The sequence below is a fragment of the Vombatus ursinus genome, unplaced genomic scaffold (assembly GCF_900497805.2).
Source record: "Vombatus ursinus unplaced genomic scaffold, bare-nosed wombat genome assembly UNPS02009835.1, whole genome shotgun sequence".
NCBI lineage: Eukaryota > Metazoa > Chordata > Mammalia > Diprotodontia > Vombatidae > Vombatus > Vombatus ursinus.
The window spans coordinates 18713840-18734338 of record NW_020949613.1 but is presented as its reverse complement, the minus strand read 5'-3'; the positions used below and the strand labels follow the sequence as shown (position 1 = coordinate 18734338).

Genomic DNA, 20499 nt, shown 5'->3' with positions numbered 1-20499 from the left:
CATCTGTTTGTCTCAGTTTCTCCCACTGTAAAATGAAGATAACAGTACTTCTCAGGTACTCGCCAATCCTCCCTCTAGGGCTGTCACGAGGACCGAAAGCCTGGCACATAGTAGGTGCTATATAAAAATGCTTCTTCCTTCTATCTACTATGTGCCAGGTACACTGCTTCAGTGATGAGGTTACAAAAATAAAAGTCAGTCAGTACTCACTTTAAAGGAGCTTACATTCTACTGGTGGAGGAATACCAAAATGTTCACAGAGAAATAAATACAAAATATCTTTGAAATAAGTACAGAACAACTGGGGATGTAGGAGGGAATTTCAAGGAAATTCCTTGAAGGTGACATCTGAGGTGAGCCTTGTAGGGAACCAGGAGTTTTAAGATGCTAAGGTGAGAAGAGACAGCATTCTAGTCAAGAGGGATAGCCTTTGCAAAGGCACGGAGATGGAAAGAATGACACGTTTGGGGAACAGCAAGAGGCCAGTTTGGCTGTAGCATAAAGTACATGAAGGAGAGTAATTTATAACCTGCCTGGCAAGATAGGCTGAAACTGGTCTTTAAAAGCCAAATGTGGGATTACTTTCTTTTCATGATGTATATATGACCTCCAAGTCATTACTTCAACATTTTCAATGATTTTAATATCTGGCCAGTAGTATTGCTCTACATTCCATTCTTTGCCATTATCCTAGGGGATTTAGAAATATTGACAATCTGATAGCTTGACCATAAAAATCCTGACTTTCCTCAACTCCAAACAAATGCAATCCATTTCATTTCAGTCATAAATTAATGTGTTCACATTCTCTTAAACTTTACTATTTCTTGGCTAGAACTGGAGTTCTATCTTCTGAATACAAACTCCAAAACTTCTAATTGTCCCTTTCTCTCATTCATATTAAACTTTTTCTATGCTGTTGACCTTCAGTCCATGATAGCCTTTGTGGCCTGTTCTCCATTCTATTAATGAATCTGCCATGACTTGTGTTACCCAGGCTTGACTAGGTATAGCTTTTGACATGGCCAACAACATCGTACAAAATACCCTTTCCTCTCTTGACTTCAGAGACACCACACTCTTCTAGTTATTTGTTTTCTAGTAAATGTTCCTTCTCTAGCTTCTTATCCTTTTCAGATCCCTTAACAAGGAATGTTTATATTTATCAGGGTCTGTCATCAAGTTTCTACTTTCTCAATTCTTTCTTGAAAATGTTTTTCATCCAGTGGGTTCATCTACCACCTATTTAAAGATGCCCCTTGAATCTTTATTTCCAGTTCGTACTTCTTCTGATCTCCAGATTTGTATTTCAACTCAATGTCTAAAGCTGCAGCTATTATTTTTTTCTCTAAATCTGTTCCTTCTTTTACCTTCACAATTTCTGTATGTGGTATCACCTTTCATCTGGTCTCCCAACTTTGTAACCTTCGGTTATCTTTGAATCTTCCCTATACCCGATCTCATATATACTCGGTTACTAGGTCCCATCGATTTCATCTCCACAACTATTCTCCAGTCCACTGTAATTCTCCTATTATGGGCCTTCAGTGGCACCCACCAGAACAACTGCAGAAGACTCGTAACAGTCCTCTAAGCCTCCACGCCAGTATGAAGATACCGTTGGCAGAATTATCTAAACAAAGATCTGGTTAGATATATTTCTCAAAAACCTTTATTGACTTGCTATCACCTCTCCCCAGTAAAACTCAAAATCCTTGGTCTGTTTACTTGAGGCCCTCTATTTTCACTACTCAGTTGTTCTCTCATATTTCTTCAATTTCCCACTTTCTATACTTTAGCCAAACTGGACAATTTTAAGCTCACCAAACATACGCTACACTCTCACATCACCATGTTTTTTGCTCAGCTATGCCTTATATCTGGATATCCTCCCAAAGCTCACTCAAATGCCTTCTCCCCTAGGAAGACTTCTCTGAATTCCTCTAAATAGGCTAATAACTTTTTTCTCAAAGCTCAGATAGCATTTTATTTTATAATTCCACTGATAAAACTGTCATGCTATACTGTTTACTATAGCTATGTATGTTGATGTTGTATTCATTTACTTGACAGTAAGCCTATAGATGATAAAAACTTTATATTTCTTCCAGTACCTAGAAGAAAAGTCATATACATATATCAGGCACTTAATTAAATGTTTTCTGTACTTTATCCCGTTTGAATTTCATCTATAAAAAGAGTACCTTACCATCTACCCCACAGAACTGTTGTAATAATAAAAAAGAAATGACATAAAAGCTTTGTAAAATTAAAAACACTAAAATATAAAGTGGCGTTAGTGTTATTAGTAAAAGTACATCTTACTTTAAGCAGTATATGCATTCGTAAAGAGTTATATGCAATCTGAAAGTCAATATTTTAAAGTTATGATTCCTGATACATTTTAAGGAATGTTATGGTGAATCTTTTGTAAAGTAAAGACTTTTAGAAAGCAAATATCTATTGACAATTCTTTGGAAAGGAGGAAGAGAAGTAAATTTGAATTTTCTCATATTATATACTTATTTGCTTAAAGTAATACAACTATAATACATTTTTACATATAGAGGGAATGTTCCCACTGCCTACTAGTCATTTTTTGTGGTATTTTCTATACTGGAATCAAAATAACTAACTTCAAGTCAAGCCTCCTCCTTCCTCTACTCCCAAATGATTTCAAGCTTCTCACACCATTTTTAGTTTAAAAATAAACAAATTTGTTTTTGATTTGGAATATGGTAAAAAATATTAATTAACATCTTATATGACAAAGTGAAAACTTGACCTTCCTGACAGTGTGAACAATGACCCTAACTATGGTATTGTCTGTCTGTCTATTTCTCAGGTCTCAGAGTTAATTTTACTTAAATGGATGCAGTTCTGTCTACCACCAGAATTTGCAAACCTACATCATGTAAGCAGTCTCTGAGCCTAACATTCACAATGCTTAAAAAGGGGGAATAGGTATGGCATTATATTTTTTGCAACTTTACTTCTATACATCCAATTCTAAGAAAGAACAAATTAATTTTCAATGTTCTATTCCTTATCCAATCTCCAATGTTTCCACTTCTCCTTCCTTTCTAAAGCAAAGCATACTTATAGTAATAGAAGCAAAGTTACCACCTAGAAAAAAAATTAACATTCAAGTTCTTTAAAAAAAAAAAACACTCCAATTTAATTCTTATCCTCCACTAAGTCCTACTCTAATGCTTCATCATATTGTGGAACTGATGCTGAATTATCAAAAGCTTTACCAGTACAGAGAGAGGTCTACAAGATTCTATGCATGCTACAGGAGTCTCATGTACAGTCCTAATGGCAGATTGAGTCTGTCCTCAGAGGACCAACATAGCTAAATATGGAGAGGTTCATCATCAGTAAACAGGTCAATAATAGGTCATAAAGTCTGTAGTTATGGCAAACCATCAAACAATGAAAAATTCAAAATGCCCCCTCTGAATTCAGTCCTCTCCAGTTGGTGGCAGAGTAATGGAAAAGCGGGGAGGAACGTAAGAATTAGTTTTTTGGCCATTTATAGGCATTACCTTAACTATAAGGTACTATAAACTATGTCTTTGACTAATGATGAAAAATTTGAGGCACCATTGGAATAATCCAAACATATTACTGGTCATCTTATGAATAAAAGAAATTAGAAGATAAATGGAAGTTTCAGTTAAATGAAGGATATCTCACAAATTCTATTTAGAAAAGTAAAACAATGGTGCTGGCAAAGTTGGTTTCATAGTGTACCCAAAAAACATTGTTTCACTTGTTTTTCTTACCATGCATGAAACATAAGCAAAGAAGGGTATTATAAAGACAGTTACAGCATCAAGATGGCTATTAATGTGTAAGTCACATCTGAATCAGCTGTCTTCTTTAAGAGAGCCCATCAACTAGTTAGAAGAATTTTTAAAAAACAATATTAAATTAAAAGAATAAAGATGAGAAGACACTGAAAACATTAACAATAGTTTTAACCTGATCTATTCAAACAAGACAATAATGCTGAAAAAATTGTAAATGGGAAAACATATACTGAATTTGATTATCACCATTTCTTACAGGTTTATTTGGTATAAAACAGATACTACAACAAGGAGGCCAAAAAGAGCCCATAAGCTGCCTCATCTAGCAAATATTTTAACTCCTTATGATGTAGTGAGAAGTAGAAGCCAAGAATAGTGATTTAGAATATAATCTTGTTTGTAAAATCTTAAGGAAAAGGATAGTGGAAGATTATAAGTAGTATTGCTTCATAAAGCAGCAAAAGCAAAAAGTTCACAGAAAGCTTGGTGAGAGAATTAATCCACATCATCTCAAGAATTAAATGAAATTGGCAGGAGAATAACAAATAAATAGAAAATGGAACAGATCCATCAATGTGTGTTTAATTATTTATTTTCATTATCAGTGGAAAAAAGTACACTTTAACCTTAACTCAGTTTCCAAGAAACTTACCAGTTATGTGACTTTGGACAAATTTCTTAACCCCTTTGGACCTCAGTTTCCTTATACATAAAATGAGGAGCTTAGACTGAATAACCTCTAAGGTACCTTCCAGCTTTAAATTTATGACCTTATCATAAGACAAAGTTGGCAAGAGTAGCTAAATTGTACCAAATACATACTGAGAAATTATGTGAGGGTATCATAATGTTCAAAGTACTAAAAGAATCATTTTCTAAGATATCTTAGAAAAGATACAATTTAAAAAAAAAATCATGGACAACAGTAATGTCTAAGAAGACAACTGGTAAAACAGCAATGTTACCTACCCATATACTTACTTTCAAATTTGTATAAAGTACGAGAATCATCTACAGATGTACTAGATGTACTAAAAGGATCCTTAATAGAAGTGTAAGGAGACAGACAAGCTTTCACAAATGATTCTCTTAAGGCCAATCTTTACAATTACACAGCTGACTGTAAGGTGTAGTGAAAACAAGGTCCCACTATTTGTTGATTACAAAAATAAATAAATAAAATAAAAAATAAAATATTTTTTTAAAAAAGCATTTAACTCAGAAGTGAAATGTAGCCTAAAAGAATCTCCTTCAATAAGGAGACTTCCATGCATACATTAACATCACATAAGATTCCTTAAGAATGTAACCACAAACTATGCCTAAAGGGCAATCAAACTATGCACATACCCTTTGATCCAGCAATACCACTACTAGGCCTGTACCCCAAAGAGATCATAAAAAAGGGAAAAGAACCTATATGTACAAAAAATATAGCAGCTTTCTATGGTGGCAAAGAAATGGAAATTGAGGTAATATCGATCATTTGGAGAATGGCTGAACAAGTTGTAACAGAATATCTTGTGCATTAAGAAAAGATGAGCAAGCAGATTTCAGAAAAACCTGGAAACACTTACATGAACTGATGCAAAATATAGTGAGCAGAACCAAGAAAATACTGTACACAGTAACAGTAACATTGTGCAGCGCTCAACTATTAATAATTTAGCTCTTCTCAGCAATATAATGATCCGAGACAATTCCAAAGGCCTCAAAATGAAAAATGTTATCCACATCCTGGAAAAGAACTGATGTAGTCTGAATACAAAATGAGGCATACTATTTTCACTTATTTTGTGTGTGGGTTTTTCCTTTTGGTCTGTTTCTTCTCTCACAACATGACTAATATAGAAATGTTTCACATGATTACACATACATAACCTATATCAAATTGCTTACCATTTTAGGGAGAGGAGAGGGAAGGAGAAAATTTGGGACTCAAAATTTTTTTTTAAAATGAATATTAAAAACTGTTCACTTATAAGTGGAAAAAATAAAATATATTTAAAAAATTAAAAACTCCCATTATAGAGAAATGCAACCACAGAGATAACCTTTACTTAAACAACTTTGATTATTAACTCAAGTACAAAACAGGAAGATGTATGCTCAATAAGTATTTAACACTTTCATGAAAAATATCTTATGCAAGATCCAAATGGAGGAGGAATTTCCTACAAATGATGAGATCCTCCATATTCTATAGTGAGTGGATAATAATACCGACTGTAACTAACCCAAAATATCACAAGGACTCCTCCATGATTATAAAAGAAATCTGCCCAAACAGATAAATAATGTCTCTTTGTCCAGACTATGATATGCAGTCCACAGATCTTTGGACATTAGAACCCTTATTCCTGTGACAGCAACTACCATTAACAGTGAGCTGGGTCCAGAATTGTGTAGGAGGAGTACAGTGTGTGGGAAGTGGCACTGCACTTTTAATTATCTTAGGCTATTTACTGAAGCAAAGACCCATTTTTAAAAAGCAAATATTCTCCTGGCAATGCTATATAGTCACATATCTGAGAATACCAAAATTTCTAAGGAATCATTGTGACAGATGACACAAAGGTAATGGAAGTATGGTGGCTGTAGGTACACTGTAGTACATTTCCAATTATTAATTACACAAAGGAAGTGATAAGGAAATAAAGATTTGAAAAAGATATGGGGTGATCATGTGGTAAGAGAAATGCATAACAGACAGATGGTCTAAGTGTGTCGCTGTTTACCATAAAATATAGAAAGACATAGAAGGTGGCTTCCAACAGAGTGTGGAGGATGATATAAGGAAAAGAATCACACAAGATGAAAAGGCATTGATAAGCTGAGATTTGCTTTGGCTAAGTAAATACCTATATTAATGAGTTCATGTTCACAAAGTAATTCCTGATAAAATCTGTAAGAAAGAAATGCTTTAAAGAAAAAATGGTAAAATATATGCAAAAGTTTGGAATTAAATGTCCTTTATGAATATATATGTGCATATATACACATGTATATGTGGAAATATACATGTGTATATAATTTTATACACACAAACATGTACACACACACAGACACACACACACACAAGATTCTTCAAAGATTTCTCTGAGTCTTCTCTGAGCTTTTTATTAACTCTTCCACTCTAGGCATGTAAACCTTGGTTAATTCCTTCATTCTTCTCAAATACCTCTTCCCACTTACTCTACTAATGTAAAAATACAAATACATGTGCACACACATATGGGAAACTGAAATTTTAAAAATAAAAACAGATGAGGTAGGTATGTGTGTGAATGCCTGAGAAAGATAAAATGAAAAAGAAAAGGTACTGACGAAATAAGTAGGGACAATCAATCAATTAATCAACAAACATTTATTATGTGCCAGACACTGTGCTAGGCACTGGGGATACAAAGGAAACAAATAGCCCTTTCTCTCAGGGAGCTTACATTCTGTAGAGCAGAAATATGTACACATTTAAATTCATACAAAATCAATATATACAAAATATGGAATACAAGGCAATTTTGTTGGGGGAGACATTAAAACTTGAAATCAAGCAAAGTCTTATATATGAGGTGTCTGAATGAAGCTGAAAGGAAAGTAGGAGGTAAAGGTAAGAAAAGAATACATTTTAGGTATGGGGGACTGCCCATGAGAAAGCAGATGGAATACTGTAAGAAATAACTAGGCCAGTTTGACTGGATCACAGAGTACACGAAGAAAAGTGATATATGAGATTGGAAAGGTAGACTGGAGCCAGATTGTGAAGGGCTTTAAATGCCATAAAGAGGGGTTTATATTTTATATTAGGGTAACAGCGGTCACTGGACTTTATCATGTAGACAAAGAAGTGACATGGTCAGACCAATGATGGACTGGGGAGAGGATAAACCTGAGGTAGGCAAACCAATCAGGAGGTTATTGCAATAGGTAATGAGGGACTGAACTAGTGTGAATGGAGAAGAGTGGAGATGTGTAGATAGAATTAATAAGACTTGGCAACTGAATGGATATGTGGGGCTAGGAAGACTCAATCAACAATCATTTATTAAGCACCTATTATGAACCAGACATGGTGGTAAGTGCTAGAGATACAAAAACAAAAGTGAAAGTCCCTGCCCTCAAGGAGCTTACATTCTAAAGGGGAGAGACAAAAGTCTATACAAAATGAGAAGTCTAGGATGGTTTTGAGATTGCAAACTCTTGTAATTATTGACAGTAAGAATAGGGAAAGCAAGAAAGTACATAAGTTGTAAAATCTCTCAAACCCTTTTAGCCCAGAGATCCCACTAGGAACATACCCCAAAGGAAGTTAGTAAAAGCAACAACAACAACAACAACAAAATCCATTCATACAAAAATGTTCATAGAAGAATTATTTGTGATAACAAAAAGCCAGAAACAAAATCAGTACTCAACAATTAGGAGAATGGTTGAAAAATGGTATGTGGATGTAACAGAATATATATTACCCCATCACAAGGAATATGACTAATTCAGAGAAAACATAGGACAAGTTAGATGAAGTGCTACTTAGTGAAGAAAGTAAAGCCAAAATAATATATATAGCCTCAAAAATTCAAATAAAGTCAACACAGGCAAAAAAAGTGAGAGGACAGAAAACGAAAAGCTTATATTCTTTGTTACGATCACTTCTTTTTCAATATTTCCTCACTCTGAAATATCACATATCAGCATAAGAGTATATACAAAATAATAACCAAACATGTCTAAACACTTTATAAATTTGGGTCCCCCTAATTTACTCCCAGTTTCCCTTAGCTTGTGACTAGTCAAATAGCTCCACAGATCCAAGGACAACTTTCTTTACCCAATAATAACAACACCTACAGATAGGGAATGTTAATAAACCAAAACACCCCCTATACCTCACTGGAATAAAAAGTTCCTTATTTGAGAATATGGTGGGGTCATAACATCATAAAATTTAGATCTGGAAGCAACTTGAAAGGATTGTCTAAAGCCCTTTCATTTTTACAGATGAGGAAACAGAAACCCACAACAATAAAGTGACATAAAAAAGTGACAGTTATACCAGTTTCTTGTAAACTTTAAATGACTATGGTAGATTATGTTAGGTCTTTGTGAACCTTCTATCAACATTTGACAAAGAATATTCATGCTATGGGTGAACTGTTTTTGAAGGGCTTGTCCACACCTGTCTGGGATGAATTCAGCTGGGTGGTTGTGGTTACTAAGTTTTCTACCAATGTGTGTACACAAAATTCTGGCTCTAATTGCAGCCAAAGTTGAGGGGTATAGCCAATATATCTTGAGGACTACCATGTCTGGCTTCCTGCCACCAGGTACAAACTTCCACTTAGCCAGAGAGTCCAACAGAGAAGTTCTATTATTATCAGAAAACAGGTATATGAGAACTCTATTACTTCCATCCACTCTAAAACTGACCACTTCTCACATCTTTTGTGTTCTACTTATTCTTGATCACATACCCAGATATCTGGGTCTCATGGATTCTAGGTATGGTAATGGTAGACTTAGGACTTATGTGAACTTTATGGCTTTAATTCTGGCCCAGTGACTATACCTTAAAAATAATAAACTACTTGAACGGGTAAGGCAACAATCATAAGATATCCACTTTGGACTGGACCACTAACCAAACCATGTTAGTCCAAGTAGCAAAACATCACACAATATTCGTCCTAAATAAAATCTAATTCTCCCTTTTCCCTGTAGTATCATGGAGCGGTTGGTTAATGTTACAAAAGTCAGTTGCTCCATAGATCTTACAGTAGGGCACCTTGAGCATCCAGGACTGTGGGAAGTTATTGCCTAAAACTGGTATATGCCACAGTTCCTAGCTGGATTGAACCTTTCTAATCATTGATGTCCCACAGTGTTCCATCCTGAGTCCTCTCCTTCTTTCCTATACTACATCACTTGGCAATCAGCTCCCATGGGTTTAACTACTGTTCCTATGCTGATTCTCAAATCTACCTATCCTGACCTCTCTGCTGACTTACAACTTCCTATCAGACATCTCAAACTCAACATGTATAAAACCAAACTCATTATCTTTCCCTCAACTTTTCCTCCCTTCCCCTCCACACCTTTCTTATTACTATAGAGGGCAACACCATCCTCCCAGTACTTCAGGCTTGCAACCCAAGTGTCATCCTCCTCACAATATTTCACTCTCCATAGCCAATCTGTTGCTAAGGCCTATGAGTTTCACCTTTGCCCATCTCTTGAATAACCTCTCCTCTAACACCACTACCACCCTGGTACACTTCATCAACTCTAGACTATTGCAGCAGCCTGCTGGTGAATCTACCTGCCTCGAGTTTCTACTCATTCCAAATCCATCCTACATTCAGCAACCAAAGTGATTTTCCTAAAGTGCAGGTTCAACTATATCACAACACTCCCACCTCCACTCCCCAATTAAAGAAACTCTAATGGTTTCCTATCACATCTAACATCAAATACAAAATCGTCTTTTTGTCATTCAAAGCCCTTCATAACCTAGCCCCCTCCTACCTTTCCAGTATTATTACACCTTGTTTTCTGCCACAAAGTCTTCAATTTAGGGATGCTGAAATTCCATGAACAAGACATTCCATCTCTCAGCTCCAAGCATTTTCTCTGGCTGCCTCCCATGTTTGGAGTCCTTTCCCTATTCATCTCTGCCTACTGATTTTCCTGGCTTCCTTTAAATTCCAACTAAAATCCTATCTTCTACAAGAAGCCTTTCCCAATCCCTCTCAATTCTTGTGCTTTCCCTCTGTTAATTATTTCCTATTTATCCTGTTCATAGCTTATTTGTATATATTTGTTTGCTTGTTGTCTCCCCAATTAGATTTCGAGCCCCTGGAGGAGAGAGGCTGTTTTTTGGTTCCTTTTCAATCCCCAGCACTTAGCACAGTGCCTGGCATATTGAAGACACTTAATACATGTTCACTAACTGACTGACAGAACCCACTCCAATACCAGATTATCAGAATATGTTTAACACAGCCAAAGCAGAGAAGCTGCTCCCACATAGGCTGTTCAATTGCACTGTGTCAATCTAAGCCCAACAGCCCCAATTTCAGTCAACCAAACCTATTTACATTGACTCATACTAGTTATGGTAATTCTTAGAAAATGAAATGGAAAAAAAAAAGAAAAAAAGGAGGACAAGACTCATCACATCCCTTCCTTCCTTGCAAAAATCCTAGTGGTATTTGTTTAAATAAAATGGGGTGGGGGAGAATTATAATTCTGCCACAAAAATAATTTATCACCACTTCTCACCTTACTACACTATTTTGGGCCTTCTCTGACTGATCTGTCTTTCATGTCGCTGTATTAGGTAACTTTTCCCTCTCTTCCCCACTCCTAATTTTGAGCTTCCTTTTTGTACTTTGTCTTCCCCCATAAGACTATAAGCTCCTTGAGGGAGTGCCCTTTTTTTCTTATTTATATCCCCAATATTTGCACAGTGCTTGGTACACAGTAGGTGCTTAAAACGGGTGTATACTTGTTGCTTTGCAGTAAGCTTATACACACATATTTTAGTGGGGTGAGGAGGAGTTCTCATAAATGCTTCTGAGAATCAAAGGTGAATCTATTTATTACTTTCAATATCAGGAAGCTAAATAATAGTTAAGTTGAGACAGGTCTTTTTGGCTGAAATTACCATCCTATTTTGCTTCCATGATTAAAAGCTGCCTGATTCAGTAGAAAGAATCCAGGAAATGGAATTAGAAAGACCTGTGTTCAAGTTCCAACTGACTGACTGGAAAATACTTTCCACCCACATAATCATGGGCAAGCCACAACCTCTCTCTCTCTCTTTTTTTTGCGAGGCAATTGGGGTTAAGTGACTTGTCCAGAGTCACAATGCTAGTAAGTGTTATGTGTCTGAGGCCAGATTTGAACTCAGGTCCTTTTGACTCCAGGGCTGGTGCTCTATCCACTGCACCACTGAGCCGCCCCACAAAATCTCTCTTAAGTATCAATTTTCTCATCTGTAACATGGGTATAAATCATACCCATAGTATTTATCTTAAAGGGTTTTTGTGATGCTCAAGTGAGATAACTGTATGAAAAAGACTTCGCAAACCTTAAAACTCTATATGAATGTTAGGTACACCCACACTATGTCCCCAGTCTTTGTTGTAACTGACTCACATCAATCCCAAACTACACCTTCTAAGTCCTTAATCACTAATGGCAGTTCATAAATGGAAATTACAGAAAGAATTATTATTCTTAAGGAGGTGAAATGGGAGCCAGTATATAATGGGCATATTACTGAGTTGGGAGAGGCTTTCCGTTAATATCATCTCACCAACCACAACCGAACAAAGATTCTGGGGAGGAAGGATGCTGAGGCCACACATTACTGAGTAAGGAGCAGGGAAGAAAGACGTGTCCACAACCACAACAGTATATCAGTGCATACAAAGAGGGATGATGGGGGTGGGGTGAGTAAAAAATATAAGCCATAAGAAACTGAAGTGTTGGAGAGAGAGGATGAGGAGGAAACTACAGAAATGTCAATTCTCCTAGTCTGATGCTGACCTCTTGCCTGAATCTCTATTCTAGCAACTCATTTTCTTGATCCTCTTAGTCCTTTGGGATTCCACACACCAAAGAAACACTGGGAATGGTTTGGTTATGTTAGGTTCCCAATTTATCTATCACCCTGCTCTACAAGTAATTTATAACTATAAAAATACCTCTGAAGAGAAAATGGTAGATTTTAAAAATAATTCTCTTTTTAAGAGGAAAAATATACATAAAGAATAAGAAGAGCAAAAATGATTCACCAATTATATTTTAGAGGGTTGCAATAAATTTTTCTTTTAATGCAGAGATTTCCTTGTGCCTAATGGAGATCTACCAAAGAATTACTGAATTGATAAGGTATATTCAAAGATAATAAAGAGGTGAGATTTTCTATCAGAGGTAGAAGAGGAGAAAGAGGAGAGAGGACACAATCCAAAACTCTAGATTCCACTAAAAGCAAAAATTACCCCAAATTACCATTTAATCAAAAATTTAAATGGCCATTGCACTTAAGTGATTGACATTCTTCATGTAATTAACATTATTCCTTAATTTAAAAATCTCAAAGCAAATCTCAGCAAAAGGGACAGCAAATTTTAAAAATCAATTTCCAATTAAACTCATTTTTCTTAAATTTGGATTGAAAAGGTTATATTGTCCTTCAGAAGGCAAATGTCAGTGCTTCTGAAATCAGAAATAACATTTGAATACTTATATCATTTCTCTCAAAATAATTATTGTTTATAATATCATTTCACCTAATAGCATGTTTTGTTGAAACCAATTAAGGACATTTTAGGTGGAGTATGCCAGTTTGGTTTTTTCCTAAGATGAAAACGATGTTACTTTTGGCTATCTCCTTGTAGTAACATGGATAAAGGAAAACCACAAATCAAACCAAAACTGTACTTCCCAGGTTAAGTGTTAAACAAATCTTATTGCTTTCTAAAGTCTTGCTCTAATGGCTCATCTTGGCATGGAGATAATCCTTAGTTCTTAAAGGTTATGGCAGCGGAGCACAAAAAGTGGTCTAGAATGGCTTACGTTTCAAATCTGGTAAGGGATTGTGTGCCTATATCTGAGGACCACCCAAATGGGGTACAGAGATCATCATCCTTCTGAAGGTGGGCTACCACATGATGAATCTTTTTGTTCATGGTAACTGATGAACACTGTCTACTAAGGCAAAGACCACCTGTGATTTTTATGGAGGGAGTAGCCATACCAATGAAACTATAGTCTGTTGTACTGAAGTAAATCTTAGGAACTGCTTTAAATAGTAATCCCTGAATACATTTATAGATCATTAACTGCTTGAGTGTGACATCTTAGGTAATAGCTAGAGCAACTCAGTTTCTTATTTTTTTTTTAACCTGACAATTAATGAAAAAGTAAGGTGGGAAGGGGAAAGGAATCTAGTTTACAAAAACTGATTTAAACAAAAATTTTCAGGACAGGTGCTGCATAAAACAAGGTATCTTGTATTGGAATCCAGAATGTTTTTGTATCTAAGTACTGTTATCTGGTAGGCACTGAGCAGCCAGCTGCCTGCCCTTTTTTTCTATATTGATCAAGTCAAGATTAGCTGTTTCAAACATTAAAGCAATACTAAAATCTAAAACACTGCCCTGAGATCTTACAGCATAAGGAAAAAATATTTCTTCCAAATGATCACAACTGAGTCAAGACAGTCCAAAAACAATGCCCTAATAATTTTTTTGGTCCAGATCTGTGATTTCATTAGTGTAAGGAACTATTGGTGCAGAAACTTCTCCTTACCAAGGCAGATGAGCAAATGTTTTGCAACATATGATCTTAAGAGAGTTGTTGAGGACACTGAAAGGTAAAGTGCCTTGTCCAGAGACACAAAGCTAGAATGGGGGGGTGGGGGGGTGTTATGCTGCCTCATACCTGGAGCATCATAATCAATATTTTGAAAATTCCAACCCCAGAAAAATGTTACCCTATTTGATTTTTCTAGTTTCTTTCACTAGTATTTACAATAAAGAAACTTTCATTCAAAATAATGTAAACGCAGCTTTCTAGATCATAATATAAAATATAAGTTCAATTTATAACACCAATGGTCAACACAAAAGAGTGCAGGACCCAGAGGAGAGGATATCCTAGTGGTTAGGAAGGTCCCAGCCAAAAGATAACCTTGAAAATTAGAAGAGAAAGACACAAATATAATGGAAATGTCAACTCTTTAGTGCATAGGAATACCAGATTCTAAAAAGCTGCTGAGAAAAAAATGTCCCTATCCCAAATAAAGAGGTCAAATTTCTACTAGTTTCACTGCCCGGCCCTATAATTAAATGTTTTCACTATCTATCCTTCCCTCCTTTCCCAGTGGACAACTGAGGCTTCTGTATATTTTTTAAAGCATATGATTAAATCACGCTTTTGTATCAAATGTATTACTGGTTCAAGGAACTGAAAATTCTATTAACGTAATGGAAAGGTACCACTGACAATCTTAGAAAAAGAGAATGGTTATGCTGGTTTCTTATTCCCCTCAGCACACTAAATACCCAGTCTTGACTCTCTTGGGGTCAATGGTAGTTAAGGATCAGGGTGGTTTTGAAACCTCTCATTCCCTGCAACTGAGACAACACTGATGGCAGAGAAAAGTATAGTGTTGCCAGATTTAAAGTTGCCTTTGCCAATATAGAATTGGCAAGCTTATATTTACAGCTTTGACCTCAGGGCGTAGATTACTCTGAGATGTTTATGGTCAGCAGTACTTCTAATTGAAGTCTATGACTTACTGGCAACTTGTGAAGATTATAGAGGGCAGGTGTCATAGATACCAAAGCATAAAAACAATCACAAAAGGGACAGGTGAATCCTAAAAAAACAACTTAAAAGAAGATTTCAATGAAAGAAATTAACTAGCTGTACAACTGAGCAAGTAAGCTACTTTTTCGGATTCGGACAGAGGCATTCCAGAATACTGTCTGGTGTAGACTTCTATATTGACACATAATTCAGAAGAGAATCCAGAATATAGGATGTATCTCACAATGGGTGATTGGAGTTTGTGAAAGACACAGACTACTTACAAGTTATCCAAAATGTCTCTCTACTTAATTATATGACATCAACCAAAATAAATGAATAACAATAAGAAATCCAAAAGAATTCCCAATATGCCTAACAATTTATATTTTATAATGTATCAAAAATCAATGGAATCATCAAAAATTCTTTCCATCTACTATTGCTTTTTTCTTTTTCTTCCACACTTTGTTCCAAATTGTCACTACCAAAACAAAATAAAACAAAACATCTATTATTTCAAAACATCTATTCATTTCAAAACCTAATTTTCAAGTCAACTGCCCTAACTATTAGAACCAGGGCAAGGACTTACTCCATTTTCACTTAACATATCTCATATCTCACTTCCCTGCCCCTCAAACACTTAAAAAGGAAAAAAAAAAGCCAAAAGTAAAAATGTAAAATATAAGAATATGTCAACTGTATGTAAATTCCTGGAGGAAGGGGGGTTTATCTGTCTAAATTCTGAATACCACAGTGCTTGGTTAATAATCAGATATAATGTATTAATCTAATATAATCTTGTCAGCAGAAAGGATACTATCTGAAAATAGACAAGTGCCATCAAGACTATGTCAAATACTTTTGATGTCTGAATCAAAAATGAATATCTAAAGTCTGCCTTGATCTACATGCCACTTGAATAACCTAATTGCTAGCCTAAGAATTCTAAACTATTATTAGGTTTTCATAAAGCATTTTTTGTCTATAAATACATTAAATACATTCAACTGGTTATCCTTCATAAAGTACCATGAGATTAGTGAGTGGCAATCATTATTATTTGCATTTTACAGGTAGTGAGACAGAGGTACAGAGAGGTTAAGTGGCTTCTACAAAGTTATGCAATGTCATAATTACAATTCAAATCTCTTGACTAGTTTTGTGCCAGTTCTACCTTGTCATTCCACTGTAATTTCTACAGATTAGTGGAGTTGCTTACTAAAATGTCAACAAAAGAAATATAAGCATATGACTTTATGCATATTTAAAAGTAAAGATGGCTATGTCTTTTTGAGAGAAATTGGCTTCCTTCAGAAGCATCAATTTAAATATGTGAACTCAAAAAAATTCAACATTAAGTAAAACCTAAAAAATTGAGGGGTTCTCTACCTTCTACTACTACACATAGTAACAGCTGGTTATTTTAAGATGTTTGGTTTAATGGCAATGGGTTGGAAGTCACATGTTTTCAACTTACTTCCAGCTATGCTTCTGATTCATTTTGTCTCTCTTTTATAAGGAACCAACCTTCCTGTCTTTGTTTTTCTCTCTATATAATTCCTACTTTACACAGGTATTTTGAGGAAGAAAATGCTGTTTGTAGAATACTTAAAAATACCACATGAAATGTGTAGTGATACAGCTAGTCTTCAGGCCTAATAAACACTTGACCAAAAGCAGCAACTGGCTCTAAATTAAAGACAAATTTGAAAATATTTATCAAACTAGAGAGCAAAAATTTTAAAACAAGCTATATAGATTCCTTCAGAAATTAGATACTCTACTTTTTGCTTTTACTGGAGGATGTCTTTTTATACAACAAAAAGGCTACATGAGTAAAGCAAAAGAAATTCAAAGGTTGTACTGCCTCTAATTTAATGAATTCAGAAATATTTACATGTATTTTCTGATTTCCCAAACTTCAGTCTTCTTCAACAAGCAAAGGCATTTATACTTAATGGGAACTACATATATTTGCTAATCCGTAGGAAACAATGAGAACAGTTTCAAGATTAATTGAAAAAACAAATGTTCAAAATGTACAATGTGTCAAATTAAAGTCAACCATGGATTTTACAAAATGAATTGTGGACCATTAAATAGCAGCTAAAATGCTGAACATTTCCTCTTTGTGAAGAACAATAAATTACTTAGTAATAGTTTTGGAATGCATTTTTTGGAGGTGGGGATGGATCAACCTTTACCCAACCATAATTTGTTAGTTTACAATTTCAGCAACCTATATAATGAGCTTCTGTTATTGGCATGCCAAATAAGTATGCTCCTTAAATATTAGTCATATATTCAACATAGTAGATTCATTACTTCTCCTGCCATTGTTAAGAGACCATTCGCAACAAGTAGCAAAAAATAGTTGGGGGAGATGTCAACAATTTGCAACAGAACAAGAAAAAGAGAAGTAAGGCAGAAAGCCTATGGAGAATAAAGTCAAATCAAGAAGCATTTATTCAGCGCTTTCTTAGCCACTGTACTAAGCACTAGGCATGCAGAAAGAAAAAAAAAATACCTGTGAAGGGCATAATGGAGAGGCAGAAAACAAAGAAAAGAAAAACAACTCCATTAAAGAGAACTGATAAACAAGAGCAAGAAAAAGAAGTTGAGGAGGGATCCAGATAGGAAAACTAAGGTGTAAAGGACCTGGATGAGCTCGGAAAGGGGATGGGGAGGGGGGAAGGACCAGGAGAGACAGCTCCAGCCCAGGCAAGCCAGGTACTGAGACCTACGTGAAGGGCAGTTAAAGGAATACAGACCCTTGAGGTAAGGAGGAAAAAACCCCTGCAGTATAAAGTCACGTTCAAGCAAAAAAAGGTGATTTAAAAAAAAAAAAAGAAAAGACTGACCAAAGACACAGTGAATAGACAGCAAAAAGACCGGTGGGGGGTGGGAAGGGGAAGAAATGAGGAGTAAGGGATCCTTGCCGGACAGAGAGGTAAGTGAAAATGAGAGAACAGAGATAAAAACACAGTAAAAGGAAAGAAACAAAGTAGAGGAAACCCAGGGAGAAGGGGTAATGATAACTAATTGAATTTTAAAAAGGAGACCAGCCCCCCCCCCCCCAAAAAGCTCGAGAGAGAGCTAGAGACGTGAAAGGCAGACAGGACGGGGGGAGAGGAGAGGGAGGAGGGGAGGAAAAGGGGGGACAGGACCGAGAACCCGGGCTGAAGCGGGGGGCGGGCGAAGCGAGGGCACAGCGGCCCCGGGAGGACCGGGTGGGTAGCGCCCCGGACCACAGGGCAGTGCCCACGCCGGGCTTGGCCCCTCGGAGCTCGGATGCCCGGCCGTCCGCACCGACCTTCACCCAGGTCGCCCGGGCACAGGGCTCGGCCCGCGGGGCGGCGGCTCCAGCCCGGTCCCGGGAAGGAGCGAGAAAGGAAAGGCGGGGAGGGGGCGTCAATGGGGGGGCTTCCTTCCAGACCCGGAGGCAGCCGGGGAGGAGGGGAGCAGATGCGGGCAGCGGCCACGGTTAGGGAGCAATTACCTCTCGCCGGGTCGGCGGTTCCCACCCCCAGTCGTGTGGAGGAGCTCGTCGTCCCAGTCGAAGAATACGGCCCTCCCCCGGGTCAGCACCATCCCGCCCCCGGGGTCCCTCACATCTCCGCTGCCGCCGCCGCTCGCCCTGCCGCTGCGGATCCCGAGGAGGAGCCCGTGGGTTACCGCCGCCCCGCGACTAGCCCTGTAGTACAGCCAGCGAGCATGCGCAGCTACCGCAGCGCCCTAGGGAGCCCCCGGGCCAGCCTGGCGCTACCTGCGATCAACAGGTCCCGCCGCCACCGTATCCCCCCTCCCTACACAGAGCCTCGGCCCCACCCCGCTCCGGCCCAGCGCCCCGCCCCCTTCCTCAGCCTCTTGCTTCAGCTGAGATTGCGTGAGATTTTGCCCGGGACAGCCCCCACGGCGAGAGGACTGATTCTCGCGAGATCTGGGTGTTGGCGTCAATAAAGAGCGCGAACAGAGGCAGCTTGACGTGTGTCGAGCGGCTGGTGGTTGGTTGGAACTCTTGGGCAAGAAAAGAGAGGGGGGGAAAAGTTGGGAGAAGAGACGTGAAAAGGTGGCTGCTATTTGTGCTGCTCCTGGGGTCTCCCTTCTTCCACCATTCCCCCCGGGGTAGCGGTTCCGTGGGGATTAGCCTTTGGCCCCCGGACAGCTGCTGTTAGTTGTAAACGTAGGAGCAGGCGCGATGAAGTTAGTTGGTAGGGGGCTGGGACCCCTCAGGGTCCCAGCATCTGTTAATGCCCCCCGCCGGACTGGCGGCCCAGAACAGGCCCCCGATCACCCCCGACCCCCTTTTCGGGTATTGACTTGGGGTAACGTCTTTCCGTGTGTTTCTAACTGATAGGAACCAGAAAGTTTCGTGCCAAGTTAGGTAGTGAAACGAGCAGAAAAATCTAGATTTATTGGGGGAGGGAGAGAGACATACCCATGAAGTGTGCCCCGTAAGTATTAGAAGGTTTTGTTTTAATACTGTTACTTCATCTAATACTGTTATCATTTTTTTCTGAACTTGAAACCCTTTTCGTAATGTCCAGAATGGGATTCTCCATTCCTTTGTGATATTGTTGTATCACAGCTCTTAAGAGTGAAGAGGATGGTCTTACAGGTGTCTAAACGAGATCCCTTTTACTGTAGTCTGCGTATACAGGCACTGCCTGGGGTCCGGAATGATGGAGAATACCTGTTAATTGTGGGATAGAGAGGCAAAAGCACGGGCTTTGGGGTCACCGGACTTGGATTCAGATCCTGGCAAAGCCACTTATTTGTATGACCTTAACCCTTCTGGGCCTCAGTTTCCTCATTTGTCAAATGAAGGCGTTGGATTAGGTGACTTCCTTAGGGTCTTTTCAGTTCTAAATCTGTGCTCCCATGGTATGTACTGCATTCTTGCATATTCTTGAAGACAGCTTGCCCCCCCCCCAATGAATTATCAAAAGGGTCACTTCTTCGAGCAGATTTCTAATGGCTTTAACTTAAAAAAAAATTAGAATATCCCAGTTCTTATATCACTGTGCATATTATCTTCTTAATTTTTTAAAAATCCCTTCTATCCCCAGGAATATTTATTCAGCATCTTTCCATCTTCACCTGAGCGTTTTTCCAAGGTTACCCCTTCCCTAGAATTACTTCTTTGGTCTGATGTCCCCTATTACTCTGCCATTCATACAATTGATCTCATTTCTTCTGAGAAACCTTGCTTAACAAAAGGAAAATTGACCTGCCATACCACTCCTCAGATTTGTTTTTCAGGCAACACTTTAGGTCTGGGGTAGGGAGCCTGTGGCCTGGCTTCAAGGGGAAGGTTCCCCACCCCTGCTTTAGTTTTTTCAATTAATATAAATCCTAA

General features: G+C 37.8%; 1 protein-coding gene across 5 annotated transcripts in view; it reads right to left on the bottom strand.

Annotated features, from left to right (window-relative positions):
• Positions 1-18735, bottom strand: part of FAM135A (family with sequence similarity 135 member A) — a 118190-nt gene extending 99455 nt beyond the window's left edge. For 2 of the 5 annotated variants that reach the window (XM_027852931.1, XM_027852930.1), the window contains exon 1: positions 18640-18734. The gene's annotated coding sequence lies outside the window, so the exon portion shown is untranslated. Of the gene's footprint in view, positions 1-18639 lie in introns of all 5 variants that reach the window. The other 3 variants (XM_027852932.1, XM_027852934.1, XM_027852933.1) reach the window with 3 other exon arrangements.
• Positions 18736-20499: the final 1764 nt, after the last annotated feature.